Source organism: Cygnus olor, chromosome 5 (genome assembly GCF_009769625.2).
Source record: "Cygnus olor isolate bCygOlo1 chromosome 5, bCygOlo1.pri.v2, whole genome shotgun sequence".
Classification (NCBI taxonomy): domain Eukaryota; kingdom Metazoa; phylum Chordata; class Aves; order Anseriformes; family Anatidae; genus Cygnus; species Cygnus olor.
Genome location: NC_049173.1, coordinates 7,460,106 through 7,471,184, shown reverse-complemented (window position 1 = coordinate 7,471,184; position 11,079 = coordinate 7,460,106).

Sequence of the window (11,079 nt, the reverse complement as noted above, 5' to 3'; positions counted from 1 at the left end):
AAACTGCAAGTAGCAGGCATTCAGAAATTGGCGTTGTATTAATTGCTTAACCCCGGGGGAAGCTTTCATTCAGGAAGCAGGATCAGATTTTTTCCAGTAAATGAAAATTAGAAATCCAGATAGATTACCTGACTGAAGAAAAGTGTCTGTCTTTATTCAGAGGTGACAGTAAACCTATGGTACAATATTTCTGAGCAGCAGGGGAATGTTATTTAGCGAACACATGAAAGAAAACAGATTTACTCACATCCAGCACGTTCCTAAATTTCCTCTCTGTTTAATCTTTCCTCTGCAGGTGAAACCCAACACTGGCTTGCCAGCCCTCATGCTCCTTGCATGTGAACTTCCCAGAACCAGAGAATCACAGAATGGTTGGCAGGGACCTCACAGCCCATCTACTCCCAGCCCACGTGTGCTGGGGTTTGGTAGGGATGTGGTCATTTGCAGTTATTCAGCAGAGCTTTTATGCTTGTGAAAGAACTGACACTTCAGGTGCACCTCACAAAGCTCGTCTGTGTTTGTCATTGTTAATCTGGAATGACTTCACCCTGTTCCATGAAAAACATCTCCTGTTGTTTGGCTCCTCGGTCTGTTCTGGGGGGTAGCAGTGAGTTGTGGTTTGGTGTCTGCCTCTCTGGAGTGGGAGAGAGGGGCAGCAAAGGTAGGCTGGCCCCTGCCAGCCCCTGCTCCACCACGGAGTCAGACCTTCTGCCTTTGAAGTTAAGTGTAACGGCTTGATGGAAGCAGGATAGGGCCTTCACTAAATTATGCACAACATAAACACCCTTCGAGCATAAAAGCCAGTTCCTGTTTGTCCCTGGGATGAACAATTTGCCAGTGAAGCGTGCAAGAGAGGCAGAAGCTGCTCCCAGGGCTGGGTGTGCTCTCAGCCTCTCACGGCTCCAGGCAGCACGGCTGCTGCTGCTGTGTTTCACAGGGCAGGGAAAAGGGGAAGGAAAGAGTGAGCGGGGAGGTGGCAGAGGCGGCAGTTCGGTCTGTGAGTTTATAAATGTCTGTTACAGAGAATCACAGGATGGTTTGGGTTGGCAGGGACCCACAGCCCATCTAATCCCAGCCCCTGCCATGGTCAGGGACCCCTGCCCCCAGCCCCATCCAGCCTGGCCTTGGGCACTGCCAGGGATGGGGCAGCCACAGCTCCGCTGGGCCAGGCATTGTTGTACTGTGCTCCACTTCTTGGTTCCTTATCGGAATTATTTGCAGATAACCCGATCTTGTGAAGATCTTTGGTAACTGCTTGTTTTCCTTACCAGTTTACTAAGCTGCAGGGGAATGGTGGGCTGACGGGAATGGAGCGGGATTAACTTCAGTTGCTGCTGTCATCACGGTCTGTCCTACTCCGATTTCAGCACATGCATTTCTTCAAGCTGTACGTCTTCATGTCTTTAGATCCTTTGTGATCTGCATTTTGAAAGTATTTCTACCTTTCTGGAAACTGAGTGACAGAAAATATTACTCTTCACTTTGATTCTATATACTCTTGCTGCAATTTCGACACCAATATTTTTATGGGAACACATTCTCTTTTCAATTCAATATCAATTTCAGTCTCACCCTCTCATGTTCTGAATAAAGATTTGATGCTGATAAAAATCCCATAAAGGCGGCACTCGAGCAGCCGTTGCCACAGGAAATCAGAACTGGCAATGGGAAATGCGAGGAGGGATTCAAGAGAGTTCTCTGCGCTAATTTAAAACAATCACTTGGGAAGGTTAAATATTTAATAAAAGTTTAAAAGAAAAATACGCAATTTCAGCAGATCACCAAAGGACCGTTGCATCCCAAACCTGCTATTATTGATGCTGGAAAGTACATTACGCAATAAAGCTGAAGCACAAATGCAGACTTCACTTTTCTGGATGTTTTTAATACAGGAGTTCTTAGTTACCAGTGGAGCACAAATCATGGCAACATTCACTACTTTGGACCCAGATTAAAACCAAGAAACACACACATGCAGGTAAGAAAGCTGGAAGTGACGGTAACTCAGTCCTTATTCGGACTTCTCCATAGTGATGGAGAGCTCTGCCTATAAATTAGCGTGGTTGTTCTGATTTTTTTTTGTTTGATACCATTCTTGCAGATATATAAGGAGTGAAAGCATAAATCAGTAAAATGTTACAGTACCTTAAATTGTAATTATTCCTGCCACATATTATTCTTTGCAGGAACTTGTAAAGTTTGCATTCACAATTTCATGTCTCTTGCCTTAGGGAAAAATGATTTCTTCCTGTACTGTTTTTTTTCTCTGCTTATCCTATCCAGAGCAAGGGAGGACGAAGTCTGGACTCTGGGCTCAAACTCTGGTTCTGTTGTGGTGTCAGTGGCTGCCCAGCTGCACGTGCCTCTGAAATAATCCCCATGTTTCAATCTGGCAGCAACGTAAGATGTTTCTTTGGCATCTCAGAGCATGCAGCACGCGGCGGAGTGCTGGGGAGGACAGCAGTCCGTGTGTGAGCTGGGCACCGTGACTTGAGAGAAATTGTGGCTGACTTGTTTTGATGATGGAAACTTTTATTTATACGTGAAGATCTCAAATACTGGTTTAAAATTATTTCATTCGGGCATCTAGAGAATGCAGGTGCAAAACTTTTGGGATCCATTTGAAGAAAGAAGCCTCAAGACTTCACTGCACCAGTGACCTTGGTGAACTGTGTCAGTTTAGGACTGGTACGTGAGAGATCAGGAGAAGTAGGTGGGATGTCCCTTGCTATGAAGTACAGTATTGGTGTTTTTTTTTTTTTTAAGGTTTGTGTAGCTGTAGATTTGCAGTAGGAACAGAGAGTTGCATTTGCTATGCTACACTTCCTCAAAAAATGCACACCAACTATACCTGAACACGCAAATTTAAAACTTACGTTACCAAATGAGTGCTTGGCTGCCAAGCAGTTGTAGGTTTCCACATCAGACCTTTTTGACAAAACTAAATGGGGAACAATTACATTTGTCATTATGCCAGCACTGCAGAGACAATACCCAGAGGGACAACGATATCTTGGATCAGCTGGGGTGGTGTTTGTGCTTGACACCCTGAATCAAAGCCTAGCTGAGGCCAGCACTACACAACCTGTTCTTTACTAGAAAGAAATGAGCACTTTATAAAACAATTCTGTTTTGCTAAATGACAACATACAGTGATGCATGGGTTAGAGGAATACTTCTAGATACCAAACCAAGGTAGTCATAAAGATCTCAGATAGCCTTCTACATGTGTATGTCATTAGAACGACAAGAAGATTAAATGATTGCTGGAGATAATTCTTAGTTAAGCTGAATTTGTTAAGTCCTAACTATTGCAAATAATAGAAAGTATTGAGGCAATAAAGGATTGTAATAGGAGCACAGAGGCATCCCACCCCATCCCAGGGAATGAATGGTGGCATTTTGGTAAAACATCTTGGCTAAAACATGCCCAAATCCTTCTTTATTTTTATAAGTGTTATTATTTTAACATTTCTGTTGTGGTTGATTGTGAGGATGCCAAGACAGCAAGCAAATGAGCTCTTGGTCATTATGAACCAGCTCAGTGGCACGTGCAATGAGGAAGTGCTTCTCATCCTTTTAGGCGTTCACCTGCTGCCCAGGACATTGTGTTTCTCAGTTTTCACCTCATTTTTGCTCCACCTGTTCTAAGCCTGAACATTTATTATGTTTCATTTAAGAATTTGCTCCCATTTGTTTTCTAACCTGTGCATGCATTCAGATGAGACATAAGTAGTTGTGGATTCTTACAGGCACGTGTAATATAGTAGGCTCGTTTGCTGATCATTAGATTTATTAACATGGTAAAGTTGGCACATGGAGAGCCACCTAGTTACGCGTTAATATGGCAGTTTTAACTGTCCTGACAATACCCCTCAAATATACCCCACCCCACCCCACCCCACCCCCCCCCCCCAAAAAAAAAGGGCCCAAGACTTGATTCTAGTTCACAATTTCTGTAGGTCTGGGTGTTTTTAAAGAGTTTGGTTCATGAAACGATTCAGAAAAGCTCTGTAGTATTCTGTAAAGGAAAAATCAGCGTTTCTCAGATGGCTCTATAAATAAATTTGGTAGCTTCAGAAATAAGTGAAGGTATTTCGAGAGCTCCAGGCGTGTTTTTGCACATAATGCTCTGGTGAGCTAACAGAGGAAATGAACTTCCTCTTGTTTGCAAAATAGAAACCCCCTCAAGTTCTTAACATTTTTTCCATGCTGCTCGGAGAGTTAAGCTATGACGCAGGTTTTTCTTGTCGATCACAAGCTTCCACACCTAGCATGTTCCTGAGCCCTCCTACAAATCCTCAAAGAAAGGTGACAGCGTTAGCGAGTGAGGATGCAAACCAGCACGCTCAGTTAGGTCAGAATCACAGGTATGGGAGAATAAAGTGTGTTCATATAGCCAACCTATAGAAGAAAATAGGAAGAACAGGTAGTGGTGTGTTTGTGTCATTTTTCCATTCTTTTCTCCCTTTTTTTTTTTTTAAAAAAAGTTGGTTTAATGTACTATTCAACCCAGGGTCATTTAGCATAGAAGAGAGAGTTCTCTGGTACCTCTGAGAACCTCCTGTCCTTGTTCTCTTCTTGACCTCGCACTATTTCTGCCATTAAGCCATTTCTGTCCTTTAGGCAAAGGTGAGCTTGGCAGTTACCAGGATGATTTCCAACTGTAAAGCTCCCAGCACAAGAGCTGGGACAGCACCAAAGAAACAGGAAACACCATTTTTAAAAAACAACATGCTTTTACTCACCAACCTGCAGGAACATTACCGAGTGCTCTACAAGCACTGTTTGGTTTGCTGACGTTTTGGGCCACGTGGTCTCCATGCAGCATGCGGAGCGTGGCGTCTGTGTGCCTGTTATTGAGCACAACGTGCAGAGGAATCTCGTGTTCATGCATACCTGCTGAAATGATGCTCCAAGAAGTACTTTGTGTGACCGAGCAGGTGGAGGAGCTTGCAACTTGCTTATGCAGGTGATCAGTCAGCTATCAGAACTGTTGTAATGTGGTGGATGTTAAAGCAGCTACGTAAGCGGAATATTCTAAATATACACGTGGAATAATAAACCACTGGTAATCTTCTGGAAGGAAATGGTGTTCTGACATTCAGAGCTAGCTTCTCCCAGATTTGAGACGGGATTCGAACTTTTTTCCATTGACTCCAGTACAACTAAAAATAAACCACCTCATTTTTAAAGGCACACCTTTAGGCTTTACATAGTTACATCGTTATCCTCAAGGAGCAACTTTAGGACTGTTAACCCTTACAGCCCAAGCACAACTTAGGTGTCTAAAAATGGATATCTCAGTTTTTGTTTCCCAGCCAGGGGAAGCGAGGCAAAAAGCTCCTCAGGTGCACGTGAGAGATCTGTGCCAGAACTGGCTCGGAGCTGAGAACTCCTGCTGCTCTCCTCCAGTTCCTCTGCACAAGGTTGCTGCGGCTTTGGCCTCTTCTTCTGGAGCTTATCATATTACTTGGAATTTACTCTGTTCATTTAATGCCTTGAAGCCCCTGCTGAGGTCTAGACCCCCCAAAGACAGAGATGGTCCATGCCACAAGGAGTATGCAGCCGATATACTAGAGGGAATAAAACACACATAAACAGAAGCAGATGGGTGAAGAAGGTAGGCAGGATGTGGCCTGAAAAATAAATAAATAAATAAAATAAAATCCCATCTCACAGGTCCATACCAATTTTTTGTCAAGCTTTCATGGACATTGGTGTCAAGGAAGGGAATGTGGCCTGTGCTGGTTTTAAAGAATCCTTGAAGGAGAACCAAGACATGACTTTGTGATTGCTTCCTGAGAGCCCCTCAGGACTGCAAGGGGTGGCTCAGGGGAGGAAGCAGGAGAACCTTCATTTGAAAGTCAAAGAGGTGACAGAAACTCCTACTTGATGTGTATTGGTGAGGTCAGAGTAAGACAGGTCTAACCCACATGGCCTCTCGTGTGCTCCATCAAGGCCGAATTGCAAGCACAAATGGCTTCCGTAGAGATGGCAAGGGGACACTAAGGTCACGGAGCCCTATTTTCATGAAGCGGTGAGACCCAGGGAGGCTGCACGGCTCCAAAACATGCTGGAGATGTTGCAGTGCCTCTGTCAAGTGTGAGACTGCAGCACTGTGCTGCTGGCGTCTCATGGACAGCAGTAATGACGAGCCTTCAGAGCACCCAGCAGGGATCCGTCTGGAGAGAGAGGAATAAAAGCCAAGATAACCATGAACAAGATGTGCAAGAGGAGCAGTGGCAGCGGCAGCCAGTGGCACAGGCAGGAGGAAGGGGTGCGGCTCGGGAATCGTCTAAGACATATCCGAGACACTTTAGGATGATGCCCTGCACGGTGATCACAGTTTATATTTCAGTAGATCCACTTAGCAGACATGGCGGTAGGATTCCTGATGGTTCTGTTCTACCAAGGTTATTTTCCTTGCTAGGAGAAGGCAAGCACGGACAAGCAACTGCTTGTGCCAGTCTGACAGGCAGCTGCTCTTGGGCAACGAGGGATGTGGGGATGAGAGCATGCTCAGCTCAATTTCTCTCCTCTGAGCAAGGATCTTTGCCAAGCTCTGACCTCAGACCTCTCACGCTTTGCACCTGTACACACGTGTCACATTGCTGGAGAACAAACCGTCCCTGTGAAACATCGCAGAGCTCAGCCTGCTTCGTTCCCACTGCCCCAGCCCTGCTACTCCAAAGCCATGTCAGGAGTGCACCAAATGTCATGTGCCATGCTTCAGTCACTGTGCACAGGCCGGGGGCTTACAGTTTGGGAGCCCTGAGGTGGGATCTGACCTCAGCAAGGCTGGGCAGGCGCTGCAGGCTGCGCTCAGAGCGTGGCTCTGTGGTGGGTGGGCTGTGTCGAGTGCAGGGTTCGGAGCTGGGAAAGCCCGGGCTGTGATGGCAAGTAGCTCCAAGATAAAACTGCATGAAGGCTCTTCACCTGGGTGAGATGAAAGCAATCTTGTTGGGTTTTCTTGTTCTTATGTTGTCGAAGAGCTGGAGAGGAGAGCATTAACGGCAAGCCTTAGGAATGGCTAAAAAGGAGGTGGCTGTAGTGGCAGACAAGGGGGCACGCGGAGGCTACTGCCTTCTGAGCACTGCTGGAGTGCCTTCATCTGCCCGCTGTGTTCCCCAGCATGTCTTGTAAGCTGCAGTGCCTCTCGATCCATACCCACGTGGGATGGCAGTGCGAGGTGTGTGATGGAGCGAAGGCTGTGCTCGGTTCCCTCTGTAGATTGCTTAAGAAGCAGAGATGATACAACATGGGTTTCATTTCACTGAAGTTTGACAAGCCCATGGAGCTTTCCTACCAGGTCTGTTTGGTTAGCGACAGATGAGTATTGTTGCATTTAATGCGCTAAAGCCACTGATAATGCCTTTAAAATCTTTCTCAGAAACCAGGGCAGGTCTTTAAAGGCTGTGATCATTCTTAGCCTCCATTATGAGAAAGTTAAATATGTTGTTAGTACACATTTGGGCTTTCCCCAAGCCATGGAAAACACCTGGAAAGCATATGAAACACACTCTTAACACCTCCTGAAAAATCTTAATTTGGATAAAGTCGCATATTGTCTCTGCCTCTCTTTTATTCTTAATGTAGGGGAGAAAAACTTCCTTCACACAACGTAGACCTTTTGGAAAACTGTACAAATCCCATGGGGTGACGCTGTCTCTGAAGGCTGTGTAATGCAGACTATGAAAAGCTGCCAGGGCAACCCAAGGGCTTCAGCCACCACCATCGGGGCCGGTTTTGCAGGAGCCCACCTGCTGAGGTGAAACACTGGTGGGAGATCCACCAGCAAAGAAGTGGTGGTGCTGGTGATGTTACTGCATCGCTTGCACCACAAACCTGCTTGGAAGCCTGCTCAGTGAAATGCATTTCTTTAGTCGTGTGATGTTAGAAACACTGAATCTTTCCAGGAATAAAAGAGCTGGCCAAGCTGCAGCTGTCACAGCAAGGCACAAGTGCTTTGGATTTAAAACAAAACAAAACAAACAAACAAGAAACCAGCACAAGTCGTAAAAATTATGATCTTATGTAGATGACACTTCTGGTGTTCTCTAAGTGACGCAGGGATATCAGTGGCTGGATTTTACACTTACAGAGTGGCTAGGTAAAAGAGAATTACCTAATACGTTTTTTATCTGGGAGCGTTACAGTTACAACTGTAAGTTGTAACTCCTCAGCTGGCTAGAAATGTGCACATAGCAACATGGCCTCTATTAGTAACGTGGAAATACACACAACAAGCTGAACTCTACAAATAATTGTCATTTCTCTAATTTACGGTGCTTTGACTCAAGTGCAGTATATAATTATAATCCCAAATTAGATGTGAGTGGTGATCTGCTGGAGGGTAGGAGGGCTCTGCAGAGGGATCTGGACAGTCCGGACCGATGGGCTGAGGCCAGCTGTATGGGGTTCAACAAGGCCAAGTGTCGGGTCCTGCACATGAGGCGCAACAACCGCATGGCGCACAGTGGGCTGGTGAAGGAGTGGCCAGAAAGCTGCCTGGTGGAAAGGGACCTGGGGGTGTTGGTTAACAGCCCGATGAATATGAGCCAGCAGTGTGCTCAGGTGGCCAAGAAGGTCAATAGCATCCTGGCTTGTATCAGGAATAGTGCAGCCAGCAGGACCAGGGAGGTGATCGTCCCTCTGTGTTCAGCTCTAGTGAGGCTGCACCTTGAGTGCTGTGTTCAGTTTGGGGCCCCTCACTACAAGAAGGACATGGAGGTGCTGGAGTGTGTCCAGAGGAGGGCAATGAAGCTGGTGAAGGGTCTAGAGAACAAGTCTTACGAGGGGCATCTGAGGGGGCTGGGGTTGTTTAGCCTGGAGAAGAGGAGGCTCAGGGGAGACCTTACTGTGCTCTACAGCTACCTCAGAGGAGGCTGTAGTGCTGTGGGGGTCAGCCTCTTCTTCCAAGCAACAAGCAATAGGACGAGGGGAAATGTCAAGTTGCACCACGGAGGTTTAGGTTGGATATTAGGAAAAATTTATTCACAGAACAGGTTGTGAGGCATTGGAACAGGCTGCCCAGGGAAGCAGTTGTGTCACCATCCCTGGCGGTATTTAGAAGACGTGCAGATGTGGTGCTCTGGGACACTGTTTGATGCCCCATGGTAGGCTTGGCTGCACTAGGTTAATGGTTGGACTTGATGATCTTAGATCAAGATCATCACCTAAATGATTCTACAATACACAGCCTCTGTACAACTGAAACCTACTCACATATTAAAAAAAACTTAGGGCATTAAATGTATAACTTGGACATGGCAATTTTTTAAATTTCTTCTGGACCAGAGGTTTCTATGAATACATCAAAATTAGGGTAAAATTAATTAACAGCAAAGAATGTAAATATCTAATTCTGCAACACATCTGTGAGAACTGCTGAATTCAGATTCAGTAGGATGACTGCACTGAGTGGGAATACTGATCAATATTTTCCTTGCAGAGGTCATAATGCAGAGAGAAAACACGCCCTTCGGCATGTGGCAGTTTACCTATGTATATTATAGAATTCAATCTTTGAAGATTTTTTTTCTATGTAATTACAATTAAAGGAAGCTTAGTCTCTCTGAAAGGCATGTGAGTGTAGGCCCTCTAGATGGGGTTCCTGCACTGTTCTGAGGAGTACCGGCTGCTTTGGGACCTCAGGTGCAAATAGGATCCCCCAGAAAGGAGGAGCCCTGGCTCCACAGCCTCTCCTCCACCACCATACCCTGGAGTCCTTCATCTCTCCCGTGTGCCAGAGAAAACCACAGGAAAGAAGTCAGAAGGATGTAAAGAGGCTGCTTATCCCACCTTCAACAGCCTGCGAGCGCTGCAGACTCTGCTCTTCAGCTAATGACTCCATATACGATAGAACGAGGTCATTTATTACAATAACCAAAGTGTGAGAGGATGAATGCCTGCGAGCTGAAACTGGACACCAGTCAAACTGGCAATAAGGTAAGTTATAATGGGGGGTGGGACGCAAAATTAACCTTTCCAACAACTTCCCTAGATCCATGGAACACCATGGCACTGGAAGTTTTGACTGGATTATTTTTTTTTTTTTTTGAGAAATGGTTTAATGCAAGTGCCATTTTGAGTTGTATCTCTTACCAGACTAAATTATCACAATTTTCTGGCCTTCTCCCTCTACAGTTTGGGCTGCACCCTGTCCCAGTTAAAATATTAACTAGAATAAATGCAACTGTTAGATGTCTTGCAACATGACTACTCAGTTTGGCAATGCACGTAGACTCCGCATAATGCATCGAGGCTGACTTCAGCCTGCACGACTATTCCACTGGCTTTCAGAAGGAACTTGTGTGATCTGAAGGGATGTTAAAAAAAACTTTCCCAAAGTGTCAAAAGGACTTTTTGTAGAGTCAAGAACAGAAATGGCTTAATGCTGGTTTTGGTCCGTGCTGTAAAGTCCCAGGATCACTCCTCTTCCCAGCCAGCAAGCCAGCTGGATCTGGGAAAATCACCGTCTTTCTCTTAGGTGTTATTGGAGTTTCTGAATGAGCAGATGTGATGAACTTGTCCTCTCCAGATGACCAGAAAAGTCTATTAATATATCTGTCCCCATTCCAGAAGCAAAAATGTAAGGTGTTTCTGACTGGAGGTTTAACAAAGAACTGCTGGCGTTAGTTCCACAGGCAGTCTCAATTTCCAGGTAGGGTCTGCTGTGGCTGTTAAATGAGCTGGACTGTAATCTATCTGTAGCCTAAATGACCCGAACCCAGTCTCAACAATTACCTGGTGATAGAGCTCTTGTAGCAGTCAAATTTGGCTACGATGAAGGGTGGCTGGTTTTGGATATTGGCAGGAGGAGAAAGTTGCTCTGAAGTCAACCTCAAGTGACTAAATAGTGACTGATGGATAACAGCTTTTGGAATAGTCCTTGATCACTTTACTGACCTTGATTAGTATTTTATGAATAATATTCTTAAAGGGCTTTTCAGCATTTATTTTGCTCCATCTTTTGTTTGCCAAAAGAAAATAAATAAATACATAGTCCACCAAAACGTACGTTCATAAGCCTTTAAGTTGTAAATGTGAAGACCATTGTGCCTTGTTTGCATGTTA